We start from the raw sequence: 14,618 nt of genomic DNA, 5'->3' as shown, positions 1-14,618 counted from the left end.
GCTGTTGCTTGTCTGTAAAGCTTTTGATTTCTCTGTCAAATCTGAATGAGATTCTTGCTGGGTAGAGTATTCTTGGTTGTAGGTTCTTCCCTTTCATCGCTTTAAATATATCATGCCACTCCCTTCTGGCTTGCAGAGTTTCTGCTGAGAAATCAGCTGTTACCCTGATGGGAGTTCCCTTGTATGTTATTTGTCGTTTTTCCCTTATTGCTTTTAATAACATTTTTCTGTCTTTAATTTTTGTCAATTTGACTACTATATGTCTTGGCATGTTTCTCCTTGGGTTTATCCTGCCTGGGACTCTCTGTGCTTCCTGGACTTGGGTAGCTATTTCCTTTCCCATGTTAGGGAAGTTTTCAACTATAATCTCTTCCAGTATTTTCTCTGGTCCTTTCTCTCTCTCTTCTCCTTCTGGGACTCCTATAATGCGAATGTTGGTGCGTTTAACATTGTCCCAGAGGTATCATAGGCTGTCTTCAGTTCTTTTCATTCGTTTTTCCTTATTGTTTTCCGCATCAGTGATTATCACCATTCTGTCTTCCAGGTCATTTATTCGCCCTTCTGCCTCAGTTAATCTGCTCTTGGTTCCTTCTAGTGTATTCTTCATTTCAGTTATTGTGTTGCATATCTCTGTTTGTTTGTTCTTTAATTCTTCTAGGTCTTTGGTAAACTTTTCGATCTTTGCATCCAGTCTTTTTGCAAAGTCCTGGATCATCTTCACCATCAGTATTCTGAATTCTTTTTCTGTAAGGGTGCCTATCTCCTCTTCATTTAGTTGTTTTTCTGGGGTTTTATCCTGTCCCTTCATCTGGTACAAAGTCCTCTGCTTTTTCATTTTCTCTGTCTTTCTGTGGCTGTGGTTTTCAGTTCCACAAGACGAAACACTGCTGATACTGCTTGATACTGCTGTCCGCCCTCTTGTGGAGGAAGCTATCTAGGAGGCTCCTGGGTGCTTCCTGATGGGAGGGACTGATGGTAGGTAGGGCTGGGTGGGCAGAGCTCAGTAAGATTTTAATCTGATTTGGTGGGTGGAGCTCAGTAAAACTTTAATCTGCTTGTCTGCTAATGGGTGGGGCTGTGTTCACACCTTATTGGTTGTTTGGCCTGAGGCTACTTAGCACTGGAGCTTACAGGCTCTTTGGTGGGGCTAATGGCGGACTCTGGGAGGGTTCACACCAATGAGCACTTCCCAGAACCCCTGCTACCAGTGCCCCTGTCTCCTCGGTGAGCCACAGCTGCCCCCCACCTGTGCAGGCAACCCTCCAACACCAGCAGGTAGGTCTGGTTCAGTTTCCTATGGGGTCACTGCTCCTTCCCCCTGGGTCCTGGTGAGCACATTTTTTTGTGTGCCCTCCAAGAGCGGAGTTTCTGTTTCCCCCAGTCCTGTAGAGGTCCTGCAATCAAATCCCGCTGGCTTTCAGAGTCTGATTCTCTGGGGATTCCTCCTCCCGTTGCTGGACTCCCAGGTAGGGAAGCCTGATGTGGGGCTCAGAACCCTCACTTTAGCGGGTGGACTTCTGCAGTATAACTGTTCTCCAGTTTGTGAGTCACCCACCCAGCATTTATGGGATTTGATTTTAACGTGATTGCTCCCCTCCTACCATCTCATTGTGGCTTCTCCTTTGTCTCTGGATGTGGGGTGTCTTTTTGGTGAGTTCCAGTGTCTTTCTGCCAATGATTGTTCAGCAGTTAGTTGTAATTCCGGTGCTCTTGCAAGAGGGAGTGAGCGCACGTCCTCCTACTCCGCCATCTTAATCCTCTTTTTTTTTTTCTTTTTTTTAAATCACAGGTCCCTAGGATTCCCCAGACCTGCAGAATCATGATTTCTAAAGAAAAGTCCCCAAGAAGCTGCATTTTAAATGAACCTTGGGTAATTCTTTTATCATTATTTTTATTATTATTAAATACAAATCATATAAAATGTACCATTTCAAGGTTTACAATTCAGTGGCATTACATGCGTTCACAATGCTACTCAACCCTCACCACCATCTATTTTCAGAACTTCTATCATTATCCCAAGTGGAAACCTCATACCCATTAAGCAGTCAAAATCCATTCTTCCTGTCTCCAGGCACAAAGCTGCTTTCTCTCTCTGTGGATTTACCTACTCTGGACTTTTCATATAAATGGCATTACACAATATGTGGCCTTTTCTGTATGGCTTCTTTCACTTAGCGTAATGTTTTCAAGAGTCATCCCATGTGGTAGCATGTGTCAGTACTTCACTCCCTTTTATGGCTAAGTAATATTCCATTATATGGGAATATCACATTTTGTAGATTCATCTTTTGGTAGACATTTGGGTTGCTTCTACCTTTTGGCTATTGTGAATAATGCTACTAGGAACATTTGAGTACAAGTTTTTGTTTGAACGTGTTTTCAATTCTTTTGGGTATATACCCAGGAGTGGAATTACAGGGTCACATGGCAATTCCACGTTCAAGTTATTGAGGAACTACGAAACCCTACTTCCATTCTGCCCCCTTATTTATTCTCCACACAGCAACCAAAGGGACTTTTTAAAAATTTAAGCCATATCATGTTACAATCCCATGTAAAACTCTCTAACAGCTTCCTGTTTCTCTTAGAATAAAATCCAAGCTCATTATACTGACTGACATAATAAGGTCTCTGCCCCTCTTTCCAATACATCTCTTAACTCTCTTCACTTCTAAACACTTTCTGTTCCTGCCTCAGGACCTTTGCACTTGCTTTACCCTCTGGCTGGAGTACTCGTCCTCCTAATCTTGCCATGGGAGACTTGTTCTCAGCCTTGAGGCCCCACCTCAAGCATCACCTCCTTAGAGAGGCCTTCACTGACCACCTTATCTAAACTAGCCCCACTCTACCCTCAACTGCTGCCTATAAAATCACTCTGTTTTACTTTCTTTACAGCACTTACCTTTATTTGAACTTAACTCTTTACTATATGTTTGGTTGTATTGTCTGCCTTCCTCTCTAGAATATGAGCTCCATGACAGTGGAATTATTTGTTTTGCTAATCCCTGTAACACCTGCTTTCAGCTTGGTGCCTGGTAAGCCAGAGTGTTAATGCATATTAATAATTACTTAAGTAATCATTTGCTCAAAACCAAGTCTGAAAATTTTACTTGGAGTTATGAAAGAGATTGGTGGAGGTTTCAATGAGAAGATGATCTGAGTATTAAATAATTTTGTGAATTACTTTTGTGCTGGGAAGTGACAAGCAGACCTCTTGAATATCAAATTAGTATCCACTGAAGTATAATTATGAGAATTCATATATAAAATTGAAGGAAAATCAGGGAGAGTGTTTAATTAAAAGAAACACTTATGTGATTAGACACCAGCAATTTCTCAACAGATGTAATAGCTTAATGATTAAGAGCAAGCACCATGGACTTCACCACTTAGTAGCTCCATGACCTTGAGAATATTACTTCACATTCATAATGTGGGCTTAATTAAAAAATACCTAACTCCCAGGTCTGTTGTAAGAATTAAATGAGGTAATGCTTGTGAAAGGCTTAGCTCAATAAAAAGTATCCATTATTATTATTATGCTTTAGTAGCTACAATTTATTAAAAATATAACAAACCAAATGGTATAGTTTAGAGTGATGTAACCATTAGAAAACTTTGGTAATCACTGAGAAAGAAATCTTAAACTCTGTATTATGCCAATGAGATATGTGAATTCACCATTCGGTTCCTTCGACAAAAGTCTATTGAGCATCTACTATGCACCAGACAACTATTAGCCTCAGAAATATAGATACTGTCCCTGCCCTTAAGGAGGCCACATTCTTAGGTGAAGATCATCAAAAAGAGATAATTCTGGAGTAATATGATAAACTTAGTGGCTGAGATAGCTCTAAGAACCTTCCCATAGTTCCAAGCCCTGATGACCATCGGTAGCGATCTCCTGGGAAGCTGAGTTTTTAAACACACTATGGTAGACACCACAGTTGTCTCCCAGATTCAGTCTCCCCTTCTAAAAAATAGAATTTTTGACTATGCATTTGACCATCCCAAGTAAAGACTACATTTCCCAGCCTCTCTTGCATCTAACTAGACTAAGTTCTGGCCAATGGATGTGAGGGGAAGTAGCGCATGCCACTTCCAAGTAGTGCACTCCAGTGAAAGGTGTGTGCCCTCCCTCTTCACCTTTCCTCTCTTCCCATTGCCTGGAGTGCAGAAGACACAATGGTGCACCATGTTGGACCATGTAGAGGAGAGTAGCTTTCTAGGAATGGCAGAGCAACCATGTGGAAAGAGTCTGGCCTCCTAACAGACATCCAGAGCAGAGCTGTCAGGTCATCTTTGACTTTTATGTGAGAGAAAAAAAATGTCTATTCTGTTTGAGCCATTATTATTTGGGGTCTCAGTCACATGAAGACAAATCTATTTCCAAAAAATATATACAGAATTCCTAGCCCTACCTCTGCAACTTTTATTGTAGTAGGTCTATGATGAAGCCCAAGGATCTATATTTTTAAAGGTTTCCCAGGGAATTTATTTTGATGTTCACACAGTTTTGGGAACCACTGGGTTACAAATGGCCCATCAAAGCACTATCAGAAAAAGTCTTGACTAAAAGTAGAAGTACCATATGACCCAGCAATCCCACTCCTGGGCGTATACCCAGATAACACCATAATTCAAAAAGATACATGTTTCACAGTGTTTACTGCAGCACTATTTACAATAGCCAGGACATGGAAGCAACCTGAATGCCCATCAACAGATGAATGGATAAAGGAGATGTGGCACATATACACAATGGAATATTACTCAGCCATAAAAAGGAATGAAATTGAGTTGTTTGTAGTGAGGTAGATGGACCTAGAGACTGTCATACAGAGTGAAGTAAGCCAGAAAGAGAAAAACAAATACCATATACTAACTCACATATATGGAATCTAAAAAAAGTGGTACTGATGAACCCAGTGACAGGGCAAGAATAAAGATGCAGATTTAGAGAACAGACTTGAGGACACGGGGTTGGGGGGCAGAGTGAAGGGGAAGCTGGGATGAAGTGAGAGAGTAGCATAGACATATATATACTACTAAATGTAAAATAGATAGCTAGTGGGAAGTTCCTGCGTAACAGAGGGAGATCAACTCGATGATGGATGATGATTTAGAGGGCTGGGATAGGGAGGGTGGGAGGGAGTCCTGGGAGGGAGGGGATATATGTATAAATACAGCTGATTCACTTTGGTGTACAGCAAAAACTGGCACAACAGTGTAAAGCAATTATATTCCAATAAAGAGCTTTAAAAAAACAAAGAAAGAAAATGTCTTGAGTAATAAGTAGGAATTAACCAGGCAAAGACTAGGGGAAAAGACAGTCCAAGGAAAGAGGAAAGCCAGAATCAGTGAGAAAGCACATGGTGCCTGTGAGTAACAACCTCAAACGTTTACCTCTCCTAGAACATGGAATAATAGGCAGGCAGGAATAGCAGGTGAAGCTAAAACGACTGCAGAGGTGGTGCATATTACAGAGGCTCTGGGCAGCTACCAAACTGCTAGACCTTCTAAGTTGTGGAAAACTGTTTGTGTTTAAAGGAGAGGAGTGACCCAATGAGACTTTTGCTTTTGTTTTAAAATGTTTAACGTCTTAGAACACTTGTCTTTATATGTTTATATATATTTTTACCAGTGGGGTTATGATGTATATATTGTTGTCTTTTAATGACAATAAATGTTCATCTATAGCATCCTTTTTTAAACTTATTTATTTATTTAGGCTGCGCTGTGTGGCTTGAGGGAACTTGGTTCCCTGACCAGCGATCGAACCCCGTGCCCCCTGCAGTGGAAGCGGGAATCCTAACCACTGGACCACCGGGGAACTCCCTATAGCATCACTGTAAATAGATACATACCACCTCATTTTTCGAATATGTGTTATTTTTAACCAGTCCCATTATGGTGGCTTCATTCTGCTTCAGTTTAGCGAAGCTGGAACTACATCTCCCAGAATGCCCTTCCCTGTAGGCTGGGTTACTGTTGCCCACGAGACAAATGTATGCAGGACTGGGTGGGCAGACGTGAAGGAGCAGATGTTTTCGTGCTCCGAAGGTGAGCGTATGGCCCTCACACACGTTGCGGCTGATCTGCTGATTCACCTCGTTGGCATGAGGCAGCGGCCAGGCCTGCGGTTCCTCCAGTAACTCTGGGTCTCCTTCGGCTTCTGCAAATCCTGGGAGATGCACGTGATGGGTGCCAGCTTCACCTGACAGTTACCCACATCATCCAGGCTGCAGGTGGTAACTGATGCAGGTTCCACTCTGCTGCTCATCTTTGCATTCCGTGACTTGATGTGTATTTTTCCTTCCCAACTGTTGACATCAGGCCCGACACCAGAATTCAGAAAAGCCAGCCCCTTCCATACGTGACCACCAATGACCCGTTCCCACAGATGTGCAAGGTCTCGTCTCTATAATAAGTCCCTCGGCCCCTTTCACCATTTGTGGTTCTGCTTCTCTGACCAAATTCTAACTGAACCCTAGCCCTCTCTGTTCATCGGGTTCTCTGAGAAGCAGACACTGAGATGGACTTAGGAGTGCAGTTGGGAGTAGCACCTGGGAAGATAAGAAAATGAAGAAGCGGGATTGGCCAGAGAGCGCCTCCTATCTCAAGGCAGACTTGGCAAAGGTTCAGCCAAGTTAGCAGGGAATTCTGGAGCACAGTTTCCTGCTAGAGGAGTCCCAGGGGCGAGCAAAGCTCTCCAGGTCCTTGCACCTTGCTCAGTCCTCACCCTGGACTGCCACAAAAGAGCGTGCATGGCCTCTGCGGAGAGTAAGGCGGATCCTGGAAGGGTCAAAGCTGGAATCTGCCAGCTCCAGCACTCCTTGCAATGAAGGACAGGTTCATTCTTGAAGGGACACCCCAGCAGCTCACCTCAGAGCTGCCTCGCCCACAGTCACACATTTAATTGACTCCGGTTTTTCACGTTATTATAAATAATACGTGAGTGAATTAATCTGGTAGGTCAATCTTTTTGCACATCCATAATTATTTACTTAGGATTAATTATTAGGAATGAGAGTTCTGGGTCAAAAGTAGGGCCAGTGTTGAGGCTTTTGATTTGTAAAAGCAGAGTGATCCTCAGAAGAATCGTGGTTTTAATTAGAATTTAATCAACAGTGAGGCAGAACATTTTTATATGATTTTGGACATTTGTGTTTCTTTTTAAAAATTTCTTGTTCATATCCTTGCTTATATGATACATATCTTTTTTAAAGGATTTGAAAGAGCTATTTATATGTAAAAGATTTGAATCCCTTGTCTGATATATATAACACAAATAATTCTTCCGTTTGCCCTTTGTCTTTAACTTTTTTCATGTTTTTCTGGAGATACAGAATTTCTTATATATTTAATACTATTAATAGTTTCCTCTGTGATTATTCTAGAAAAGGCTTGGCCACTCAAGATTACATTAATATTCAATTATATCCTTTTTTAAACCATGTTATTTTATTTTGTGATGTGATGGGGGGGTCTAACATATAATATATTATCATACTATATAAACTGTGTGTGTGTGTGTGTGTGTGTGTGTGTGTGTGTGTGCATAGCTGTTCTTTCTTTCTTTCTTCCTTCCTTTCTTTTTCTTTCTTTATTTGGCTGCATCAGGTCTTCTTCTTTCTTTCTTCTTTTTTCTTTCTTTATTTGGTTGCAGCATGAAAACCTCTTAGTTGAAGCATATGGGATCTAGTTCCCTGACCAAGGATTGAACCCAGGCCGCCTGCATTGGGAGGGCAGAGTCTTAGCCACTGGACCACCAGAGAAGTCCCTGTACTTTCTTTGTCTCATTGATCTTTCTGTAGCAATATCCCAACTGTTTGAATTCTTTTGGTTTCATAATAAATGGTAACTATTTAACATATAGGTTAAGCATACACAAATACTCTTATTAAGCATAACGTGTAAGTACTTAACATAACTTTGTTTTAATTATTTTGGTTTCATGATAAATATTAACTATTTAACATAACGATGTTTTAATCATTTTTATTTCATGGTAAATGTTAAACAGTAAGGTAAGGCCCATCTTAAAATTTATTTTTTTTTAATGTCTGCTTTCCTTCCCTGTAAGATTATGCATCTGTCCTTATATTCATGTGTGGCACGTAAAAGAGGGTCATAAATGCTTTAATACTCCTCCCCTCCAGAGAGAGAGTCTGTCTCCCCTCCTCTTTGGGGCTCTGTGACCGGTTTGTCCCAATACGTTATGGTGGAAGTGATGTCGGGCCAATTTCCAGGTCCAGGCTTTTCCACTGCCTGTCTCTTGGGACACTGTCTCTGGGAGCCCTGAGCTGCCGTGGAGGAAGTCCACACCTTCACATTGCCATGCTGGAGAGCCCAGCCTTCAAGGCATCCCTACCAAGGTGTCAGACCTGTGAGTAAAGCCAGTTGGACCCTCCAGACCAGCCTGTGTGCCAGCTGAGTGCCACAGAGTGGCATCAGTCCACACCACATGCAGCAGAAGAATCACTGAGCTGAGCCCTGCTCTGATCCACAACAGCATCAGGTATAATAAAATGGTGGTTGTTTTCAGTTAAGTTTTCAGGTGATTTGTTACGCCACAACAGAACACTGTGTGATAGAACATCATGACTCCCTGTGGTAGGAGTAGATGTCCCTGCCCTGTTGATGCCACAGTAGAGTGTGACTTGCTTTGGCCAATGGTATCCAAATAGACAAGGCATGTGGCAGGTCCACACAGAAACCTAACCACGTTTCCTGCAGCTCTTTTGCTTTCCCTCCACCATAAGGCATGTCCCTGACAGGGGCTGCTCCTTCAGCCTGAGTCCTGCAGCATGAAGGCATGTGGAGCAGAGGAAAACTGACCCGCAGCTAAAAACATACAGTGTAAGCAAGGAGTAAACTCTTGCTGTCTTAAGCCATCAAGATTTAGGTGTTGTCCACTATCACTTAGAATAATACACAACACGGTTCTTATTTCTCTCCCCTTTCATCATTATTGGGAAAGCCCATTTCCCATGACAAAGTCTGCAAATGTCAGATATTCATTTTCCCAGCCTCCCTTACAGCTAGAGGTGTTCTTGTTCTGACCAATGACAAGTAAAGGGTAATCTATGAGTGAGTTATACTTTTGGGAAATATTTTGCTCAACAATCAAAATAGATAGACATGAGAGGAGTTATCTTCAGCTGCCCTGGCCACCCACCTGTTCTAGACACTATTCCTGTGAGGGTGTGATGGCTAGAGCCAACAGCCGTCTTGTAACAATGAGTCAACAAACCTGAGAATCAAAAGCCAATATGCTGAAGAATGGAGGGTTCAAAAGATCTTGGATCCTTAAAATCATTGTTGAGCCACTCAACAGTTCCAGGACTGCCTACCACCAAAAACATAATGCGAGACAATTGTCTCAACTGTGTAAGTCATTGTTAGTTTATAATTCTGCTGTTTGTAACCAAAAGAAAAAAAAAACCCACTTAACTAGTATACAGTTATCTGTTGATTTTCCCTTCCCAGTAGCAGCATCCAGCCCTTTTCTTCTGGCAACAGCATTCTGATCTTCTTTTAAGGAGTCGATACTACACACACACACACACACACACACATTGCACACTGCATTTGGTACAAGTGAGATTGCAGCCTCCGGCTCCTGGGGTGAACAAGTGACCAGTCTGACCAATCAGAGTGGTACATCCACCAGGCTATCACAAGCTTTGCTTCTTTAAGCTGAGGTTCACTTCTGGGTCTTTTGGCAAAGTTATTGGGAAAGAGAGACTGTCTTTTCATTGAGATTGCTGCTGGGGAATGAAACCAACACCAAGGAAAGCAGAGTGGAGATCGAAAAGATGAATTTCTGATAATATCAATGAGCCTTTGGGACTGTTCTTTGCCAGGTCTACCTTTGGACTTTCCTTTCAGTTATATGAACCAATAAACTCCTACTCTTTCATAAGATGGCTACAACGGAAAGATTCATGACTGATACAGACCAGAGTCCTGGTTTACAGGTGGGGCCAAGGGGCCTCAGGGTTGGGGACCAGGGTGACATAGTGGAAGGACAAGACATAATAACTGTATGAGGTACCCCTATTATCTGTCTCTTTCACGGATGTTAGAGGCTGAGGCATTGAAGGGTAAAGTTCCTTACCTAAGGTTGTTCAGTGAGTAATTAAAAGCACCCAGATTCGATCTCAGGCTTCATAGAACTCCAAAACTCAAGTTATTTTTACTGAACCACACTGATTCTCAGGGTAGCTCTACAACCAAGAATCAAGTCTATATATTGCCTTGTAAACATCAAGAGAGTTTTATTGGTGTTGGCTGGATGGGGCAGTGGACAACCCAGAGTTTCCTTCTATTGTATTTAAGAGTCAAGTTCAGAATTCTTAATTGTTTTCCTGACTAGCCTTAATTAGGTTTACACAACAGTACTACTTTAATGCTACTCCCCAGGGCTCCTACACACGCTGTCTCGGATTCAGCCACCTTGACAAGGAAAGGGGCTTTTGGAATTCCCATCTTATTTTCAGGATATGTAGATGGGTTTTTTCCAGAAAATCCCAGGTCAGCGAAAGCCCTTCCCAGCAGCCCTGGTGGACCAAGCGGGGGCAGCGCCAGTGCGTGCCCACACCTCTCTGGGGACCCCCTCTCGAGGGATGACCCCCAAGCACCACACCTCCAGCCCCTCCCTTGAGGACTCTGCCATCTGAGCCCAGCGAATGGGCAAGTTCACAGGCACCGTTTCCAAGCTCACAGTCTTACCAAGTCTGGACACAAATGTCAGCAAAGGGTTGTTGTTCTTAACATTTCCAGCTCTGTAACAAATCGTCTGTCATAATGCCTGCTACTGTCCCTGGACCTCACCTGGTGAGTGGACTCCATTTCAGTGACCAACCTCTACCAAACCCAAGCCGACCAGCAGCCTGCCCGAGGAGTGGGATACCCAGCCCACCGATGGCTGCCTCCAAAATGGTCCCTGGATCCAAGGCTACGGCCTCCCATTTCCCCCAGCCAGTGGATCCCAAAGTGTAGGAAACATAGCTCTCATGTACCCGTATGATTTTCAGAGGTAACCCCACAGTTTTAAGGAACCCACAATGAAAAGGGGGTCCTCTCTCCATCCTTCAGATCACCACAGAGGAGCTGTGTTTCAGGCAGGTTTAGTCTTTTACAACTCTTTCACACTTGCTAATCTCCCTTTTTGACTTTTTTTTTTTTTTTTTTTTTGGTTCCTTTGTAGGTACTGTTTGTATACTATTTTGTTTATGGCAGTTTCTAATTTACAGGAGTACTATTCAGTTTCCTTTATAAGCTCAAATACATACATTTTAAACAAGTTGATTCACAGACAAATAATAAGTGAATAATGGCACAGGTCATAGAGACTGTATGAAAACAGTGACGAGGGTGGTAAACAAATCACTGCATTTGGCAACTGCTGCTGACACCACAGGGCTCCCCAACCCCCCCCCCAAAGAAATCCACGGGCAACTCTGTCAGAGTCGATATCACAAGGGTGAGGTTCAGACAGTTTCCAGCACAGCAGCCAGACGGATGCCCCACCCTCCTGCCTGACAAAGGTCTCTAACCTCCTGAGCTCCTGGGATCCTGGGGATTTCATGCTGAGAAAAGCTGGGGGCAGTTTGCTCCCCCACCCACCAGAACAGCAAGTAGAGTCTGCGGGATCCCCCAGGCCCTCCAGGGACCTTTATTAGGTCGGGAGCACTCGTCACTGGCACAGAGCAGGTGTGGACGCAGAGCCTATGGGCAGCGTTATGCTCGGTGCTTTGTGGTTGTTGGAGAACCTCTCACTGGTAGCTGTCACTGGGAACCTGGCCGGAAGCTTTAAGTCCACGTTTCTAAAAGTTTAGTCTTTGCACTATAAAACTCCTAGAGGAAAACATAGGAAGAACACTCTTCGATGTAAATCACAGCAAGATCTTTTTTGATCCACCCCCTAGAGTAATGGAAATAAAAACAAAAATAAATAAGTGGGACCTAATGAAACTTCTAAGCTTCTGCACAGCAAAGGAAACTGTAAGCAAGACGAAAAGACAATCCTCAGAATGGGAGAAAATATTTGCAAACGAATCAACAGACAAAGGATTAATCTCCAAAATATATAAATAGTTCATGCAGCTCAATATCAACAAAACAAACAACCCAATCAAAAAATGGGCAGAAGACCTAAATAGGCATTTCTCCACAGAAGACATATGGATGGCCAAGAGGCACATGAAAAGCTGCTCAACATCACTAGTTATTAGAGAAATGCAAATCAAAACTACAATGAGGTCACACCTCACATCCGTTAGAATGGGCATCATCAGAAAATCTACAAACGGTAAATGCTGTAGAGGGTGTGGAGAAAAGGGAACACTCTTACACTGTTGGTGGGGATGTCAATTGATACAGCCACTAGGGAGAACAGTACGGAGTTCCTTAAAAAACTAAAAATAGAGTTACCATATGACCCAGCAATCCCACTCCTGGGCATATACCCAGAGAACAGCATAATTCACAAAGACACATGCACTCCAATGTTCATTGCAGCACTATTTACAATAGCCAGGACATGGAAGCAACCTAAATGTCCATCAACAGATGAATGGGTAAAAAAGATGTGGTACATATATACAATGGAATATTACTCAGCTGTAAAAAGCAATGAAACTGGGACATTTGTAGAGACATGGATGGACCTAGAGACTGTCATACAGAGTGAAGTGAGTCAGAAAGAGAAAAACAAACATTGTATATTAACACATATGCGGAATATACAAAAATGGTACAAATCAACCAGTTGGCAAGGCAGAAATAGAGACACAGATGTAGAGAACAAACATACGGACACCAAGCGGGGAAAGCGGGCAGGGTTGGGGGAGAATGGATTGGGAGATTGGGATACCAAATAGTACACTCTAAATACATGCAGTTTATCGTATGTTAACAGTATCTCAATAAAAGTTCTTAAAAAAAATAAAAAAAATAAAAGTTTAGTCTTTGGATCTCTAACATCAGAATCACATACTAAAAATGTAGATCTCCCTGAAGACTCAGGAGCTCTCAAATGGAGCCAAAGGGTCTGAACTTTTTAATCAGATGATATTTACTATCAGGAAAATCTGAGAAACACTAGAATGAGAAAAAGCCCAGCTATAAAGAAAGATTCTCTCTCTCTCTCTCTTCTATTTCTCTCTGTACACAACTCTTCCCCCACATTGCCTAGAAAAAAAGAGCTACTCACTGAGATTTACACCCACCCCCACTTTTAATTGGAACCAAAAACTAAACAAACATCTCTCAATCAAAAAGTCTTTCTTTATGTAGAAATCCTCTGACAAAAAAGTCAAAATTTTGTAAGAAATCCAATACCCTCTTTGCCCCCTCCCCTTAACAGTGAGACTCATCTGTCAGAATCACGTGGTCAAACTGCAAAAGCCGAAGTGGGGTTAATGCCCCACCCCAGACAATTTCACGTTCCTAGAGCCCCAAAGGTGCATAGTCTTTACATGACCTCAAACTCCCTGGACTCGGAAAGCGCCAGGAGCTGTGCAGTCACCTAACACGGGGCTCCCTCTGAGTGTCCCACCGAGCACCGTGACCACAGAGGGCCATGAGCTTGAGTTCTGGAAGATCCAGCACATCTCAGGTTCAGTTTCTCCACAGCGCCCTGAGACAAGGCTTTGAGAGCAAGTTATTTATTTGTGAGGTGATCCAGGAAGCACTGACAGGGGAAAGGAAGACAAGATAGAAGGAGCCAGACAGGGCAACCGACCAGGTTAATACCCTGGGCAACTGGGGCTCAAACCTGCTGGAGATTTCTGAGAATGAAGAGACATGTCCGTTGTCCCACCTGAGGGTTGAGGAAGCGTGTTTTTTTTTTAAATAAATTTATTTATTTGTTTATTTATTTATTGGCTGCATTGGGTCTTCGATGCTGCACGCAGGCTTTCTCTAGTTGTGGCGAGCAGGGGCTACTCTTTGCTGTGGTGCACGGGCTTCTCATTGCTGCGGATTCTCTTGTTGGAGAGCACAGGCTCCAGGTGCTTGGGCTTCAGTAGTTGTGGCACATAGGCTCAATAGTTGTGGCTCATGAGCTCTAGAGTGCAGGCTCAGTAGTTGTGGCACACGGGCTTAGTTGCTCCGCAGCATGTGGGATCTTCTTGGACCAGGGATTGAACCCATGTTCCCTGCATTGGCAGGCAGATTCTTAACCACTGTGCCACCAGGCAAGACCCGGAAGTGAGTATTTATCCTTCAGTTTCCATCTGACATTAGTTGAGAGCTGCTCCCAAGGTCATTGACTCCCTGGCACTTCCACCTGCCCTTCCCACATGCCTATGGCAGGTAAAGCCCTCGGGCAGAGTGTCACCCATGCTTGTAGGAAGAAGCCACTGGGATTCCTCAAAAAAATTAAAAACAGAACTACCATGTAATCCAGCAATCCCATGTCTAGACATATAGCCGAAGGAAATGAAATTGCTATCTTGAAGAGATACCCGCACACCTGTGTTCTTTGCAGCGATATTCAGAGTAATCAACCCAATGTCTATCAACAGATGAATAAAGCAAATGTGGTGCACGCATGCGATGGAACAGGATTCAGTCTTTGAAAAGAAGGAAATCCTACCATTTGT

General features: G+C 43.0%; 1 long non-coding RNA gene across 2 annotated transcripts; it reads left to right on the top strand.

The window, feature by feature from the left end:
• Nucleotides 1–340: 340 nt before the first annotated feature.
• On the top strand, nt 341–7,913 carry LOC130861615 (uncharacterized). Of its 2 annotated transcripts, XR_009055597.1 has the most exons (4): nt 341–1,275; nt 1,382–1,466; nt 1,790–1,870; nt 5,735–7,913. It is a non-coding gene; the product is annotated as an uncharacterized LOC130861615 (long non-coding RNA). The 2 variants fall into 2 exon arrangements; XR_009055598.1 differs by lacking the exon at nt 1,382–1,466.
• Nucleotides 7,914–14,618: the final 6,705 nt, after the last annotated feature.

Source organism: Hippopotamus amphibius, chromosome 9 (assembly GCF_030028045.1).
Source record: "Hippopotamus amphibius kiboko isolate mHipAmp2 chromosome 9, mHipAmp2.hap2, whole genome shotgun sequence".
NCBI lineage: Eukaryota > Metazoa > Chordata > Mammalia > Artiodactyla > Hippopotamidae > Hippopotamus > Hippopotamus amphibius.
This window is presented reverse-complemented; position numbering and strand designations above follow the sequence as displayed.